We start from the raw sequence: 16,754 nt of genomic DNA on the forward strand, positions 1-16,754 counted from the left end.
ATGCGCAAACAAACCGCACGTGCGCTCTCGACTCACTGACATCGTATTTCTTCATGAACACAGTTCAATATTTGCATCGTTGTCAAATGTACGTTACTGGGAGTGTTTTATAACGGATGCTCGTCGAACAAGCGTGTTTTGGAGAAGTTTGAGAGGATAAATTCAGTCCTTTGGTATCTTCCTGTGGTCTTGTTTGGTATGGCAGGTTGACTTGAGCTTATGTGTTTAAGTTAATGTATTACTGAGCAGAGTACGTACTTTTAAGTTTTAAAGAATGTCCGCAAAGTATGTTTGCAAAAAATAACTAGGTAAGAGCAACTTTTCTCTATTTACAGAAATGAGACGCGCACGTGAATGATGTGTGTACGCAGTTTCTCTCAAAACTTTGGTTCCCAACCTTTTTGCCTTTTTATGCCAAGGCCCCCCTCACAAAAACATTTGTAGCCTATTGTAGTGTTATTACTTTTCAACCCCTTGTTATTATTTCTTTAAAGAAGAAATTCAAGATATATTTAAATTAGGGCTGTCAAAAGATTAATCGCGCAAAATAAAAGTTTGTGCGTAGGCTACAGATATGTGTGTGTACGGTGTATAATTATTATGTATAAATGCACACATATTCATGTATATATTTAAAGGTGCCCTAGAATCAAAAATTTAATTTACCTCGGCATAGTTGAATAACAAGAGCTCAGTACATGGAAAAGACATACATTGAGTTTCAAACTCCATTGTTTCCTCCTTCTTATGTAAATCTCATTTGTTTAAAAGACCTTTTTAAGTAAAATATTTATATATAATATACATATATATATATATATATATATATATATATATATATATATATATATATATATATATATATATATCCAAATATATATATATATATATATCCAAATATTTCTTAATATATCCAAATATTTCTTATTTTGGATGTATATACAGTACACGCACATATATTATGTAAACACAAACTTTTATTTTGGATGCGATTAATCGCGATTAATCTTTTGACAGTCCTAGCAGAGCCGAAGCACAACTAAAACAATGTTCTTCCGCAGAATGAATTAGACTTTTAACGACAGATGTTTAAAAACATTGATTAAATATGTGGTTTTATTCTCACTGGTGTTATATTGTTCACTTCCGGTATGACATGCTGTCATATTTCTTTTCACTTCACTTCTCCTGCTCATCCCGTCCTTTGAAATATGGTAAACAAATGTGGCTTTCTGTCCTTGAAGGACAAACTCACGCTCGAGACTTACCTCGAGCTTCAAGCTAACCCCGATTCTGACTACGGAACTGGATAAAATAGAGGAATAAAATAGATATAAATGTGTAAGGTACAGGTAAATTATAATAAAAGAGGAGATAGGGGCGAAGAGGAACAGCCGAATAACTGTCAGAAAGGGAGGCGGCTGTTTATGATGGAATATTTCATAACAGGATGTTATGAAAGCCCATTTTTGCCACATAACTAAAAAAAACTATGCTTTTGTAAATCATAGTTGTCATTAAAAAGTCAAAATTATGACTGTAAACGGTCAACATTATGATTTAGTAGCTTAATTATTTACTTTATCATAATTATGATGTCATGATTGTACTTTTTATAACTTGTAATTTGACTTAGTATGTCTTAGCATGTCATAATTATGACTTTTTATGCCATAATTATGATTTATCAAATAATTTTTTTTCTTAAGTGGTGGAAATGGGCTTCCATAGATGGTGTGTAGGGCAGTGTTTCCCAACCCTGTTCCTGGAGGCACACCAACACTGCACATTTTGCATGTCTCATTTGTCTGACGCACCCATTTCAGGTCTTGGAGTCTCTACTAATGAGCTGATGACTTGAATCAGGTGAGTTTGATTAGAGAGACATGCAAAATGTGCAGTGTTGGTGTGCCTCCAGGAACAGGGTTGGGAAACACTGGTGTAGGGCACCACTGATGTCCTCTGCAGTCACTATGTGTCCACCAGAAGGCGCTGTTTTCAAAGAGATAATTGCACAACACTAGTCTTCAGGAATACAACAGCCTCTATGTCTATATTGAAGAACCTTTGTATGTATGTATATATATATATATATATATATATATATATATATGTATATGTGTGTGTGTGTCTGGAAAATGAGACATGACCAAGGCCAAAAGAAAGTATTCAAAATATGTCTTTTTTTCCAGGGGGAAAAAAGCAGTTGAAAGAAGAGAAGAAAAGAAAACGCACAGGCAGGTTTCCAAGCTTCTTTTACTGAGTGATGCATATTTCCAATCTGGCTTGCCGTGCCCGATCAGCATGCCAAACCAGAGCCTTCACGAAATGTGACTGTGAGAGCGTCTGTCTCCTGCGTGTCTAGACACTTTTTCTGCGAACTAGCCGAACTTGTTTTAGGCTTTCCATCACATTGAGTAGCTAAAGTCAGTTTACCGGTCCCTTCATCTCTCTCTCTCTCCTTGTTCTTTGCTCAGTGACTTCTCAGTCATAATCATCATCATACATAAATACTCCTCCCTGCTCCCCCACCCCCTCTCTTTCTCTCCTCTCTTTAATCTGAGATAAAAACGAGTAGACAGACTCCTCCTCCCTTCTCTCTCTCTCCTCCTGTCTCCCTCTCCTGTGTTCTTCCTCTCTGGACTTCTCTTGTGTGTTGCTCTGATGGAAATGTGGAGGATCTTTCTGTCTGTCTCTCTTGTGGTCCAGCACAGTTCAGCTGAAGAAGGTATGAAACTTCCTTTGCTCCCCTGGTGCTCTCAGCCCCCCCTGTGTGTGTGTGTGCGCGTTTTGGAGGCTCTTACTGTCCGGTCCGGTTCAGAGTGTGTGTCAACATGTGAATGAGTCTCTGAATGAGTTTGTAGGTCTGTTTGTGGTTAGAACAGTTCACTCTCATTAACATCTGTACATGTGATGGCTTTAGTGCATGTGTTTGTGTCAGTCTGAGGCTGGAGATCTGAACGGACCCTTGTACTGTATAATGAGTGGCTGTTTATGAGTTGTTACTGTGAATTGAAGAGCTTTCTGTGGATCCTGCCAAGCTGCGTTTATGCTTAACAAAAGGGTGCAGAATAGAGCCAGCGGAGGGGTGAATAATTTGTTGTGTAACCTTTGTCTCTCTCTGACCCATGCGACCCCCCTTCCCAACTCTCCGGCCCCTTTTTTTCTGATATTATAGCTGTTATAATGGCCCTCCTTCTCCCCATTGACTGTTCAGTCCTGTGATAATACAGAGACCCCACTCACCCACTTTACTGTACATCTCTGCGTCTTTTCATCTGCAGTTTTTCTTTCTCTCTGTCTTATTTTTCTATTGGCTAAATGGGGTTTTCAGTCAAAGCGTTGCAGACATGAGCAGTTTAAATAGATGGATTGATGAAGTTGGCATCTTATAGTGAGCTCTTGTGAAAAAGCTCTCAGTGACTCATTTTGTGTGTGTGTGTGTGTGTGTGTGTGTGTGTGTGTGAGGTATTTGGAATGCCAGAGTCTGCAAGGAACATGTTGTTTCACAGAAGCTTGTATCTACCACTCTTTTTTTCTAACTTATCTGAATCCGTTATTGTGCTTTGCATTTAAGCTCACATTACAATACGTGTTTATGCGCATGAATAGAAAAGACTATATGGGACTATATGCATTGTAAAAAGTCAAAGGAACTTTTCTACCTGATCTGACCATCAAAATTTTTTTTTTTTTTTATGTAATCAAGGAACATTGCTAAAATCGCATTGCCCCGGGACAATATTTTTATTATTTTCATCCATTCTGCACAGGTAGTCAGGTTGATTCTATCATATTAAATACAATTTTTACTTGCATTACCAGTTGTTAATAATTAAATTATAATTTCAGAGTACTTTATTGACATTATTATATTTATAAAGTTTTACCAAAGGATCAGTGTACGCCACAAAAGCAGTGACAAAAATGAAAAGAAATAATAATAAATGATAAAAACAATTAAATAAGGTACCAGTAATGGTAGGTAGGTAGGTAGGTAGGTAGGTAAGTAAGTAAATAAATAACACTTTTATTCAGCAAGGATCCATTAAATTGTTTAAAGTGACAGTAAAGATATTTATAATGTTCATTTCTGAAGGGTCATGTGACACTGAAGACTGAAGTATTGATGCTGAAAATTCAGCTTTGCCATCACAGGAATAAATTACCTATGGAAAAATATATTAAAATACAAAACAATTTATTGAAAACCAGTTATTTGAAATGGCAATAATATTTCACAATGTATTTTTTTAACCAAATGAATGCAGCTTTCGGTGACCATAAGAAATATCTTCGTTGTTCGAATGTGTGTGTGTGTGTGCTTTTGTTTATATTACATTGTGGGGACCAAATGTCCCCACGATGTAATATAAACCTGAGTTCACCTACATCGTGGGGACCAGCCACCGGTCCCCACAATGTAAATTAATTAATAAAAATACTAAATTATGTTTTTGTGAAAAAAATAAAGGTGTGCACAGTTTCCTGTGATGGTTAGGTTTAGGGTTAGGGGTAGGGTAGGGGGATGGAAAGTACGGTTTGTACAGTATAAAATGCATTGCGGCCTATGGAAAGTCCCCACAATTCACAAAAACAAACGTGTGTGTGTATACAAATTAAATGTTTAATTTCTAAACAATTAGTTGATCACACTATCTATCTATCATCACTTCATGGAATTTATCTATAACCATTCATCAAATTCTAACATAACTGAGTGATTCTAAAAAGAAAGAAATTATGTTAAAATTTGAAAACGCCAGTAGGTGGCAGCGATTCAACGTTTTAATGAGTGAGCTACTTAAATCGTTCATTCAAGCCAATTCGTTCAAAATCAGATTAATTAAGGAAGAAAACAAACACCGATGTGAATACTTTTGTCATTGATAAGATACTATTGAAAAATTAAGTAACAAAACAGACGGCTGTTTTAGTAACTGGTTACAGTTACACTGATAGTTATGAGTAAATTGCAATGGATTAGCTAGCTAAAATATATGTGGAGTGTACTGAGCTATTACAATGTTATCATACCTCCTTCTCAGTACATGCTTTATTCTTTTTAACGTCCCTCTTTGAACAGAAGTTTAATATAGTCGGCTGGGCAACGGTTCTCTTCATTTTTTGGTGCTACCCGTGCTCTCTTTCATTCAAACAGTAGAGCTCCACTCGCGTTGTTTTGGTGAAAGTGCGACGCGCATTGGTTGGGCGTTACCAATCGGTTCAATGGAAGGGGGGTATTTTTTTGACTAATTTATTATGACAAACTCATATTCGATTAGAAACAAAATTATTGTTACAAAATAAATGAGTTATACATATGTTAGTATAGATCTACTGTGATTTTCATGTTGAAATATTGGGGGGGTTGTAACTGATAGATTTAAATATTGGGGGGGTTACCTCCCCCCCATCCCCCCGCAAACTACGCCCCTGGTTGATCATAACACAGAACAGCTAGTTCTTAAGACAAGGGCCTGTCCAAGTGTTTTGTGCTCTTTTCCCCATTTTGCACTAATATTATATTAACCACTGCTGCACATCTGTCCCATAACACAAACTCATACCTCTAATGATTTTAGGTTGTTCCCTCAAGGCCATAACTCTAAACTAATTCAGCAAACCTTGTTGCCTGCTGTCCTATAGCAAAATGCTATACCTTTCATCACTTTTAACTAGTCCACAGCCATTCCCTCAAGCCCATAACTCTAAACTAATGCAGTTGTACCTGCCCTCCTAGAGCAAAGGCCTGTACCCTTCATCACCTTTAATTAACTCAACAGCCATTCACATAGACGCTGCCTGTCTATTCACATAGACTTCAAGATCTACGGAAGACGTTTGTAGGTCTCTAGTGACAATGATCACATCAGACACAAGCACTCTTAACTATATTTAGTCTTTTGTAATTAAAGTATTTTTTGTTGCACTGGCCACTACGTATATTGACACCTAGTGGTGTGAATGCAACATAAACCACAGAGTTTTCAGTTACTGATGCCATTGTAGAAAGGCTGTTTGTAGTCAGCAATGATTCATTTAGTTTGTAAAAGTGTCAGGTAACGGGGGTTACCAAAATAAATTGGGTAGTATTTAGCTGTCATGCGATTTCACAATGATGGTTTTGTAAGGCGCCTATAAGGTGACTTGCTCCATGTACAATATAACAGCTTTTAGAAGGCCGATATGACTGAAGTCTTTCATGCATATGATTTCAAATGTAATTTTCAAAGTTATTGAATGAAAAAATAATCTCTACTTGGCAACAAATGATCCTACACTACCATTTAAAAGCTTGGGGTCAGGAAGATATTTTTATATATATATTTTTGTTTGTTTGTTTGAAAGAAATTGATACTTTTATTCCACAAGGATGCATTAAAGTAAAAGTAAATACATTTATAAGGTTACAAAAGAATTTTAAATGGTTCCTTTGAACTTTTAATTAATCAAAAATCCTGAAAAAATGCATCACTGTTTCCACAAAAACATTTAGCAGCACAAATTATTTCAACATTGATAATAATAAATGTTTCTTGAGCACCAAGATCAGCACATTAGAATGATTTCTGAAGGATCATGTGACAGTAAATACTAGGGTAATTCAGCTTTGCCATCACAGAAATAAATTATATTTTAAAATAGATTATATAGAAGTTATTTTAAATTGTAATAATATTTCACATTACGCTTTTTACTATATTTTTGATCAAATTTATGCAGCCTTGCTGAACATGAGACTTAGAAAAAAATAAATTTAAAGGAATAAAAAACTTAAATACTTTCTTAATTAGTATTTTTGTTTTCAAGTAAAATATCCTTAAAAAAAAATCCTTAAAAATATATATTTTCTTAAGAGAAAATATTTTTTGAGAATATAAATGCTTACCAAACATTTTTGTTGTTAATTTATGATTAAAATAAGAAAGAAGTGGGGTAAGAAAAATAAACTTAAAATATGTTCTCTGACCACAAGTTTTAATATCTCCAAGTAGTTTTGCTTTTTCAAAATTAATTATGTATTTTTACTGAAAACAAAATTCTGAATAGAGCAGTCCAAACTTTATCAAAACACAATTCAGCTCAGAAAGAGGGAGTTTATCCCTGCCACAATCTTGTCAGTTTGAACTGAAGACAGCGGCATAAGGTCAGTCCCTGCGGTCTGGTTGTAAAATTGACTGTGCTCTTCTTTTGTGGTAATTAGCCTCCACTTGACTCTTCAGGGGTGTTGTGTTGAAAAGGAGATTGTATGTGCAGACAGGGCTGAGTGTAAATGCACACAGCAGGGTGTTCCTCGCTGAGAGAAACAGAATGGTTTAAAAGCCTCACATTCTGGTAAAAGCAGCTTTTACACCCACACCCATGTAAAAAGAGGGAGATGTGAAGGAGGTGAGGAGGATGGAGAGGTGCAGTAAGAGAGGAGAAAAGCACAGTTTCATGTCATGTCTCACACAGTGCCACGAAAAGGACCCTCAGGCAGCACAGCTTGGGCTTCACTGAGCTTTTCCCCCTCATTGGTAGCTCTGTTTCATGTCCAGTTCTTCTCAGGTTGGATATATGTGTGTGTGTACAGTATAGTTGTGTGTGTGTACGTGATCTCCTCATGAGTGATCCTGCTGTCAGTATATGGAGTCACGCAGCTGAGCTTTCAGATCTGTACCCATCCAAGCTCAAACTGTTGCCCCAGGCCGAACTGCATCACCCCGTTCTATCTTCAGCTGTAATATCAACCCTTCCCCTAGCCAGCTTTGGTCACTCAAATGGTCACTTCCACAGCACTATATATATATATATATATATATATATATATATATATATATACAGTGTCATTAAAAAGTATGTGAACCCCTTGCAGAATCTGTGAAAATGAGAATTATTTTAATAAAATAAGAGGGATAATATAAAATGCATCATGTTATTTTTTGTTTAGTACTGTCCTGAGTAAGATATTTTACATAAAAGATGTTTGCATTTAGTTCACAAGACAAAAAAATAGCTGAATTTATTAAAATAACCCCATTCATAAGTATGTGAACCAATCAATACTGTGTGTGGTTACCTGATGATCTATGACTGTTTTTTTGTTTTGTGATGGTTGTTCATGAGTCTCTTGTTTGTCCTGAGCAGTTAAACTGAGCTCTGTTCTTCAGAAAATTCCTCCAGCTCCTGCAGATTCATCAGTTTTCCAGCATTTTTGCATATTTGAACCCTTTCCAGCAGTGGCTGTATGATTTTGAGATTCATCTTTTCATACTGAGGACAATTGAGGGACTCAAACTCAACTATTAAAAAAGGTTCAAACATTCACTGATGCTCCAGAAGGAAAAACGATGCATCAAGAGCCGTGAAAACTTTTTGAGATATAATTATATATAACAATTATGAGATATAAAACCACATTTGGAATTATAAATTGCAGTCGTGAAATACTAATTGAATTACACATTAAGTAAATGAAATTAATAAATAAATTTGCAATTGTAAGATATGAAGTTGCAATAATGAGAAATAAAGTCGCAGTTGATATAAAATAACATTGTGAGATATAAAATTGCAGTCATGAAATAGTCACAATTATAAGAAATAAAGTAGCAATTGTGAAATATAAAATATCACATTGTGAGATATTATGGGACATAAAACCTTATTTGTGAGATACATTATGAAAATACAATTATGAGAAATAAAGTTGCAGATATAAATTGCAATCGTGCAATATGAAGTCATAATTATATGAATAAAGCTGCAATTTTTTTAAAGCTTTGCAATTTCTCAGTTTTGAGAGAAAGTCACAATTATTAAAAACAAAGTCCTGATTGTAGTTGCAATTGTAAGATATAGAGGTACAAATTCACATTATAAAGTCGCATTAACAAGAAATAAAGTCATCGGAGCCATAGTCTTCTGGTCAGCAATTCAACATATGGTGCAACAGCATTTCAGGCGACCTTGTGGTCCTTTCCCTGTCCTGTTCTTCTCTCTCCCCAATCATTTTCTGTCTCTCTTTCACTATACTGTTGAATAAAGCCCGAAAATATAGTGTGCAGTTGCTACTTTAACATGATATTTCTGTCTGATCCGACTCTAAAACCACTTAATTTCGTTGTTTCCATATAAAGCCCATATTTGAGTACCTGGCAAAACATTACAATGTAGTCTATGCAGCAAAATTGAGGTCTTAAACGGTTGCCCCATGGCAGTAACATGCTGGATGCACAACAATCACGTAAGAAGCCCTTTGTACTTCAGCAAAAAAGAGCGGAAAAGTCAACCCGCTAAGAGCAAAGATGGCAGAACATCCCGAGCTGCTTATTACTGTATGTTCCAACATTCGGCCTCCATCGCTGCAAGGGATGATTTTTAGGACACCGCATGAAATACGTGTTGTGCTCAACTCGACTAACGTGGCTAAATAAAGGCAGGATACAAAGGCAAAAAGAAAAAAGCACTTCACGCTCGCCTGGTGAATTGATGTGTGTGTGTGTGCACAGGTCAAGCCATTGATGAGATCAAGCAGAAAAATACAGCGCGCCTCTAGGGCCAAATGAGAGCCGTCCAGGTCCAGAGCTGTAGGCTATAGGAGAAGAAGGGTGCTGCCAGCGTGCTAGTGAGTCATAAGCAGTGTTTTGTGGAGAGAGACAGACTATATAAAAGCTTCAATTCAAGCTAAACCCAAAATGAGGAGTTCTGATAACATTCACTGACGTGCGTGAGCTTAAATCTGGAATTGTGCTAATCCCTGTCTCATTCTTGCAATCTCTCTCCGTGGTTTGGTGGTAATGAGGGAGTGACTGCGTGTGTGTCCTGGGGTGACTGTCTGTACACATAGACATCTGGAGCAAATTAAAGAGAAGCTGCCAAAGTTACACACACACACACACACACACACACACACATATGCATGTAAACACACTGCAACCAAAGGAAAACTTTGGATGCAATGTCACATTAGCACAGTCATGCCCATCTGGTTCATGAGGGTGCTGAACATATTTTTCAGAATTGGTATGTTTTAAAAAAGTTAAAGGGTTAGTTCACCCAAAAATGAAAATTCTGTCATTTATTACTCACCCTCATGCCGTTCCACACCCGTAAGACCTTCGTTAATCTTCGGAACACAAATTAAGATATTTTAGTTGAAATCCGATGGCTCCGTGAGGCCTTCATAGGGAGCGATGACACTTCCTCTGTCAAGATCCATAAGGGTACTAAAAACATATTTAAATCAGTTCATGTGAGTACAGTGGTTTAATATTAATATTATAAAGTGACGAGAATATTTTTGGAGCGCCAAAAAAAACAAAATAATGACTTATTTAGAGATGACCGATTTCAAAACACTGCTTCAGGAAGATTCGAAGCACAGATTAATCAGTGTGTCGAATCTGCTGTTCGGAGCGCCAAAGTCACGTGATTTCAGCCGTTGGCAGTTTGACACGCGACCCGAATCATGATTCAATACACTGATTCATTTATGCTCCGATGCTTCCTGAAGCAGTGTTTTGAAATCGGTCATCACTAAATAAGTCGTTATTTTGTTTGTTTGTTTGGCGCACCAAAAATATTCTCGTCTCTTTATAATATTAATATTGAGCCACTGTACTCACATGAACTGATTTAAATATGTTTTTAGTACCCTTATGGATCTTGACAGAGGAAGTGTCATCGCTCCCTATGGAGGCCTTACGGAGCCATCGGATTTCAACTAAAATATCTTAATTTGTGTTCTGAAGATTAACGAAAGTATTACAGGTGTGGAACGGCATGAGGGGGAGTAATAAATGACAGAATTTTCATTTTTGGGTGAACTAACCCTTTAATGTGTTTGAATGCATTTAGATTGCATCAAAGTATCAAAGTGTTTCTTCAACTACTGCCACTTGTGGATGTTTAGATGCTAGTTTATTTAATTTGTCTATCAAGACCCAACAGTGGACATGCATTACAGGAGGATTCTGTCATTTTATATTAATAATTTAAATGGCAAATTTTCTTTACAATAAGATCAATAAAGAGATCATTTTAACACAATTAAAGGGGGATTTGGTAGTATTTTAAATACACTGTTTGGAAGGTATAGGGCTGATACCAATAACAAACATCTAACCAATCAGCATTAGGGGTCGTATGACGGTTGAGGAAAGAGAATGAGAAAGAGGGAAATTTGAAAATAAGAAGAAAAAAAAAAAACTGCAGAACGAGAGATGGGACACAATACAAAAGAGCTCAAAAGAATATCACTGGAATGAAGGTTTATCCCTGGGCAAGCGCTTTAGGACCCGCGTTTATATTAGAAAAGCTTTCCAGTGCTGGAGAGAGCTAAGAGGGAAGGCCTGAAAACAGTCGCGGAGTCTGCTTTGACCGAGACTGACTCGGAGCAGGATGGGTAGGATTGGATGGTGAGTTTTGGAGGCGGAGCAATGAAGAGAGGGGTGGGTTTATTTGGGTTGATTTCAAATATCAACAATGTCCAAACAGCGTTGTTCAAATTATACTTAGAGCCCCCATTTTCACACATTTTGCATAATTTGTCATGTACAGTCTGATTGGAAATGGCACAATAAAAATATTCTGTTTACAAGTGATATTTTACCTTGATTGTTATTTTTCTTCACACTTCACACATTAAGGGCCCTTTTTTTATGATCTAAGTGTCTAAAGCGCACGGCGCAAGTGCGCTTATGACATGTCCGAATCCACTTTTGCTAGTTCAAGGATGGGAAAAACGGTTGCTGTGCCCGGCGCATGGTCTAAAAGGGTTGTCCCTATTCTCTTAATGAGTAATGGGTATGTTTTGGGTTTCAGAGTCTCATCTCCCATTCCTTTTAAAAGCCAGTTGCGCTCGCGCCATGGTGGATTCGCTATTTACATGGCGGAATTTGCAAGTGGAAAAACTGAATGCTTCTCTAGCGAGGAAATGTATCTGTTCACGCGTGAGGTTAAAGGGCAAGAGCAGACCATCTGCAGGAAAAGCCGGATTACACCATAGCATTTTTATCCCTATGCACACAAGAATAATCTTTCACATTGTAATCCTTTTATTTTTAATATTTGGAATTTGTGTCCCTGTGTTTGTAATAAGCAGAGTGTACTCGCTTTGTGCACCCGCATATAGGCACGTATTTCTAATGTGCTCTTTAAATAAGAAAACAAATATTGTGCCATTGACTTTAGACCAGGTTTCAATTGGTCAATGCCGCGGTTCAGTTGCCTCAAAATAGCAACACGCCAACAATGCGCCTGCCCTGAACACATCGTTTTCAGACCAGCACAAATGGGCCTAAATGCATTTGATATTTAAACAACATGCTGCAGGACGTGAAAATGATAACTGCGTTGGGCTGAAACTAGCAAAAATGCTTGCATCATGCCTGGCGCCACATTATGTAATTATATAAATTCTGTCATCAATTACCTAACCATATTTCTGTCCCTCCAATGACATTCCAAGCAACAAACAATTCGACGTTTCAAAAAGTTCATAAAGAGATCGCAAAAGTAATCCATATGAATTGAGCGATTTATAACAGATTGAATTTAGGCATTTATTTACACATAAACATTGATCAGAAGCGGAACCGTAGTTGACACGTGAGAACAATCCTCATTGGCTCTGTTGGAAATCTCTCAGATTTTATTAAAAAATCTTCATTTGTGTTCCGAAGATAAACAAAAGTCCTATTGGTTTGGATGGAATGACATGGGTCAGGGTGAGTAAATAATGACAATTTTCATTTTTGGGTGAACTAACCATTTCATGTGACCTTCATATAACAAAAAGAAGGTGAAATCAGCCATAAAGCGACCCATAGTTGAAGAAACCTTTGCTGTGTAACAAACATTTTGCTTACATTTGATCACACCTGTGAGCTACACTCTTGCCGTATGTGCGCATATGTGTGAGAGGCTATTCTAGAAAAGTGTTGGAATGAAACGCTCACACTTCACTACTACAGCAGGATTAACATTGTAGAGAGTTGTCTTGAGTGAGACTGACTAATCAAGCGTGAACTGGCACAGTGTGTTAACACTTCTGAGAACCAAGAAAGCCAAAAACATGCATACTCTCACCCTATAAAGGACAGAAAGCATTACCCTTTCATAAGCAAGCACATATCCCAGAGTGAGAGCAAAGTATGAGCACTCAAGTGAACAACTCACAGAGACACACCACTGCTAATGCAAGACACTCACATTTTAATACACAGCACGGACAGGCAATGAAAATGAAGGACAAACTACTGTTTATATATTATATGTCTGCTGAACAACAGACTCAAGTTACTCTAAGTTACTCTAATACTCTAAGACTATCTACTCCAATTAATATTTCTCAGGGTTGATATATATATATATATATATATATATATATATATATAATATATATATACAGACTATTAAATTTGCTAACCAGGAAATGTTAATCTGTAAGACAGTTCAAACAAACAAATAATAGAAAGAAAGAAATAATACAAGAATGTAAAATGTAAAAAAAAAAAAAATAATATATATATATATATTTAACAACTTATATTTTAAATTCAAAATCGACAATTATTTTGGAAATATTTTCATTAGAAGAACGAAAATAGACAAAGTCAACGCAGTTTTTGACCATTGTGTATCTCAGAACAAAACAGTTGCGATGTTTGTTTGAATCCTGAATAAAATCAGTGTATTTGAACAAATGGGTTGGGTGTTTGATTCAGTGACTCACTCATAAAGACAGTCACCTACTGGCATAATGGTTTTACCTGCAGAAAGAGTGAAAATCCTCATTACTAATGCAAATTCGGGCACCTGAAATTAATGTTGTATAAGGAAAAATATCATGTTTTGGCCAACATTAATTGTAATAAATAAACGGCATCAAATCCAAACATATAAAACAAAAGTGACACCTTGCCCAAACATCAAATTTATAAGATATCAACTTGCCCTAGGGATACAGTTCAACCAATTATATAACCAATTATACAGATGGCTCTTGTATAAATTAATGCAAATAAGTAGATTTAAAGGTGCCCTAGAACTTTTTTTAAAAAGATGTAATATAAGTCTAAGGTGTCCCCTGAATGTGTCTGTGAAGTTTCAGCTCAAAATACCCCATAGATTTTTTTTAATTCATTTTTTTAACTGCCTATTTTGGGGCATCATTTTAAATTAGCCTACTGGCCCTTTAAATCTTGTGCTCCACGCCCACGTAGCTTGAGCTTGCCTTGAACAGTGCATAAACAAAGTTTACACAGCTAATATAACCCTCAAATGGATCTTTACAAAGTGTTTGTCATGCATGCGTCGGATTATCTAAGTATTGTATACTGTTATATTTTTGAGATTGATTCTGAATAAATTTGAGGCTGTGATCCGTGGCTAACGGCTAATGCTACACTGTTGGAGAGATTTATAAAGAATGAAGTTGTGTTTATGCATTATACAGACTGCAAGTGTTTAAAAATGAAAATAGTGACGGCTCTTGTCTCCGTGAAAAACCAACATACCAAACCACTACTAGAAGAAAAAAAAATTTATTGAGATTTTGACTCAAAACCTTTTTGTTACTAAGAAAAAACCATTGTGAGAACTTCTCCATATGACAACCAGCCTGGTGTGTGTTTCCCTAAGCCAACTATGGTTGCAAGTTCCATCATTACCAATAGAATTTGTGACCATAGTCGGCTAACGGTGCTTTTGGGAAACACACCCCTTGTCTCCTCCTATAGGTCAAAAATTACTGCAACTTATCTCTTAACCCTCTCACACGCACAGTCTGTCACTATGTTTCTGTCTCTAGCTGCGTGTCTCTCTTTCAGTGCTCCTGTGCTTCAGCTTTTTAAACAAACATTGTCTCTCTCTCCCTCCCTCTCACATCAATAATGTAACTAAATGTATCTCTGTATTTAAACTCTGACAGGGCCCTTCTGTCACTTTCCTGTTTAATAATAAACACAAAAAGAGGGGGACAGAGAAACAGAGTGAAGGGGACAGTGTGTGTGTGCAACACAGGAATGAGAATGATATGCCAGTGGAGTGCATTACTCTAGCACTTACTTACTTGGTTTGGCCCACACAGCAGTTTTTGCTTCCATCAGTGTGCAAACAGCCCCATCTCTCTGCATCACAATGGACCCACTGAGTGCAGCCCGGCACTTCATACATGTCTATGCTCAGAGTTACGGGCTACCTGAGAATCTATTTAGGAGTTTGGGTCATACACTTTTAATTATAGTTAGGGAACTCAGAACAAGTCAAATGGGGGGAAAACCCTGCATGAAACCATTTTAAACTGAGATTAAACACAGATTAGAAAGTAACAGACTAAAGCGTGAGCAGAGTTAAAGGATTAGTCCACTTTTAAATAAACTTTTCCTGATAATTTACTCACCCCCATGTCATCCAAGATGTCTTTCTTTCTTCAGTCGAAAGAAATTAAAGTTTTTGATTAAAGCATTCCAGGATTTTTTTCCATATAGTGGACTTCAATGGGCACCAAACAGTTGAAGGTCAAAATTAGTTTCACTGCAGCTTCAAATTGTTCTACACGATCCCAGACAAGAAATAATGGTCTCATCTAGAGAAACAATCACTCATTTTCTAAAAAAAATATATATATTTTTTTATACATTTTAACCAGAAATGCTCATCTTGAACTAGCTCTCTTCTTCTTCTCCTCTATTAGAATGCCAGCAGTGTAGACACTGCTAAGCGTATTACTGCCCACAACAGGTCAAAGTTTGAACTAATTGTTATATACTATTGAACTAGCATATTGCATATAAAAATAGTTCAAACTTTGAGCTGTTGTCATGTAAAAAAAAAACAATTTTTTTTTTTGTTTTTTTTTCTAGATGCGACCATTATTTCTTGTCTGGGATCGTGTAGAACAATATGAAGCTGCAGTGAAACTAATTTTGACCTTCAACTGTTTGGTGCCCATTGAAAATCCTGGAATGCTTTAATCAAAAACTTTAATTTCTTTTCGACTGAAGAAAGAAAGACATGGACATCTTGGATGACATGGGGGTAAATTATCAGGAAAAGTTTATTTAAAAGTGGGCTAATCCTTTAATCTTGTTGAAGCCACTGTTGAAAGAAATCAACTTTCTTTTTCTTCCTCAATATATTTCATCATGCATTTTTACAAGAAAAATGGAAATATAGCCATCCCCAGTGTTAAATAGCATATTCAAATGAATAATTATTTGGTTTAAATCAAAATGAAAACACATCTGGCATGGTGTAAAAAAAATTAACTTTTCTAAATATAATTAGAAGAAATCAGTGATGTAAAGTACTTGACTAAATGTAATTAGTTACTGTACTTAAGTACATTGTATTTAAGTGTCAAACTGCCAATGTCATGTGATTTTAGTAAAATATGCTTCATTACATCATAGCCATTTCAAAATTTCTTGAAATTTCAATGGTTTGCCACTAGGGGGCGATGATCACTGTGAACCAATGAACCAATTCCTATGTCTATTATAAAGACGCTTAATATTTAATGGTATTAGATGATTTGTTAATTGTGTTTAATAGATTAAAACATTTGTAATTGGTTTGTAAACGGTTTTATGCATATTTGGGCTAAGTTTTCACTGCATTTACAATGTTCTAACCAGCAGGGGTCACCAGCATGTGGCATTTCAAGCACTTTGAAATTCTCAATTGATTCAAAGTTTCGAAAAGCTTTGTTTCTGCCATATCTTTCATCTACAGGGCCATGAAGGTACTATATTTTGTGTGTTTTG

At 36.3% G+C, this 16,754-nt stretch overlaps 1 protein-coding gene across 1 annotated transcript in view; it reads left to right on the plus strand.

Moving 5' to 3' along the window:
• Positions 1–2,671: 2,671 nt before the first annotated feature.
• ephb6 (eph receptor B6) overlaps positions 2,672–16,754 on the plus strand; it is a 70,593-nt gene continuing 56,510 nt past the window's right edge. The window contains exon 1 of the mRNA XM_067393380.1: positions 2,672–2,728. The gene's annotated coding sequence lies outside the window, so the exon portion shown is untranslated. The remainder of the gene's footprint in view (positions 2,729–16,754) is intronic.

Source organism: Chanodichthys erythropterus, chromosome 2 (assembly GCF_024489055.1).
Source record: "Chanodichthys erythropterus isolate Z2021 chromosome 2, ASM2448905v1, whole genome shotgun sequence".
In the NCBI taxonomy this organism is placed as follows: domain Eukaryota; kingdom Metazoa; phylum Chordata; class Actinopteri; order Cypriniformes; family Xenocyprididae; genus Chanodichthys; species Chanodichthys erythropterus.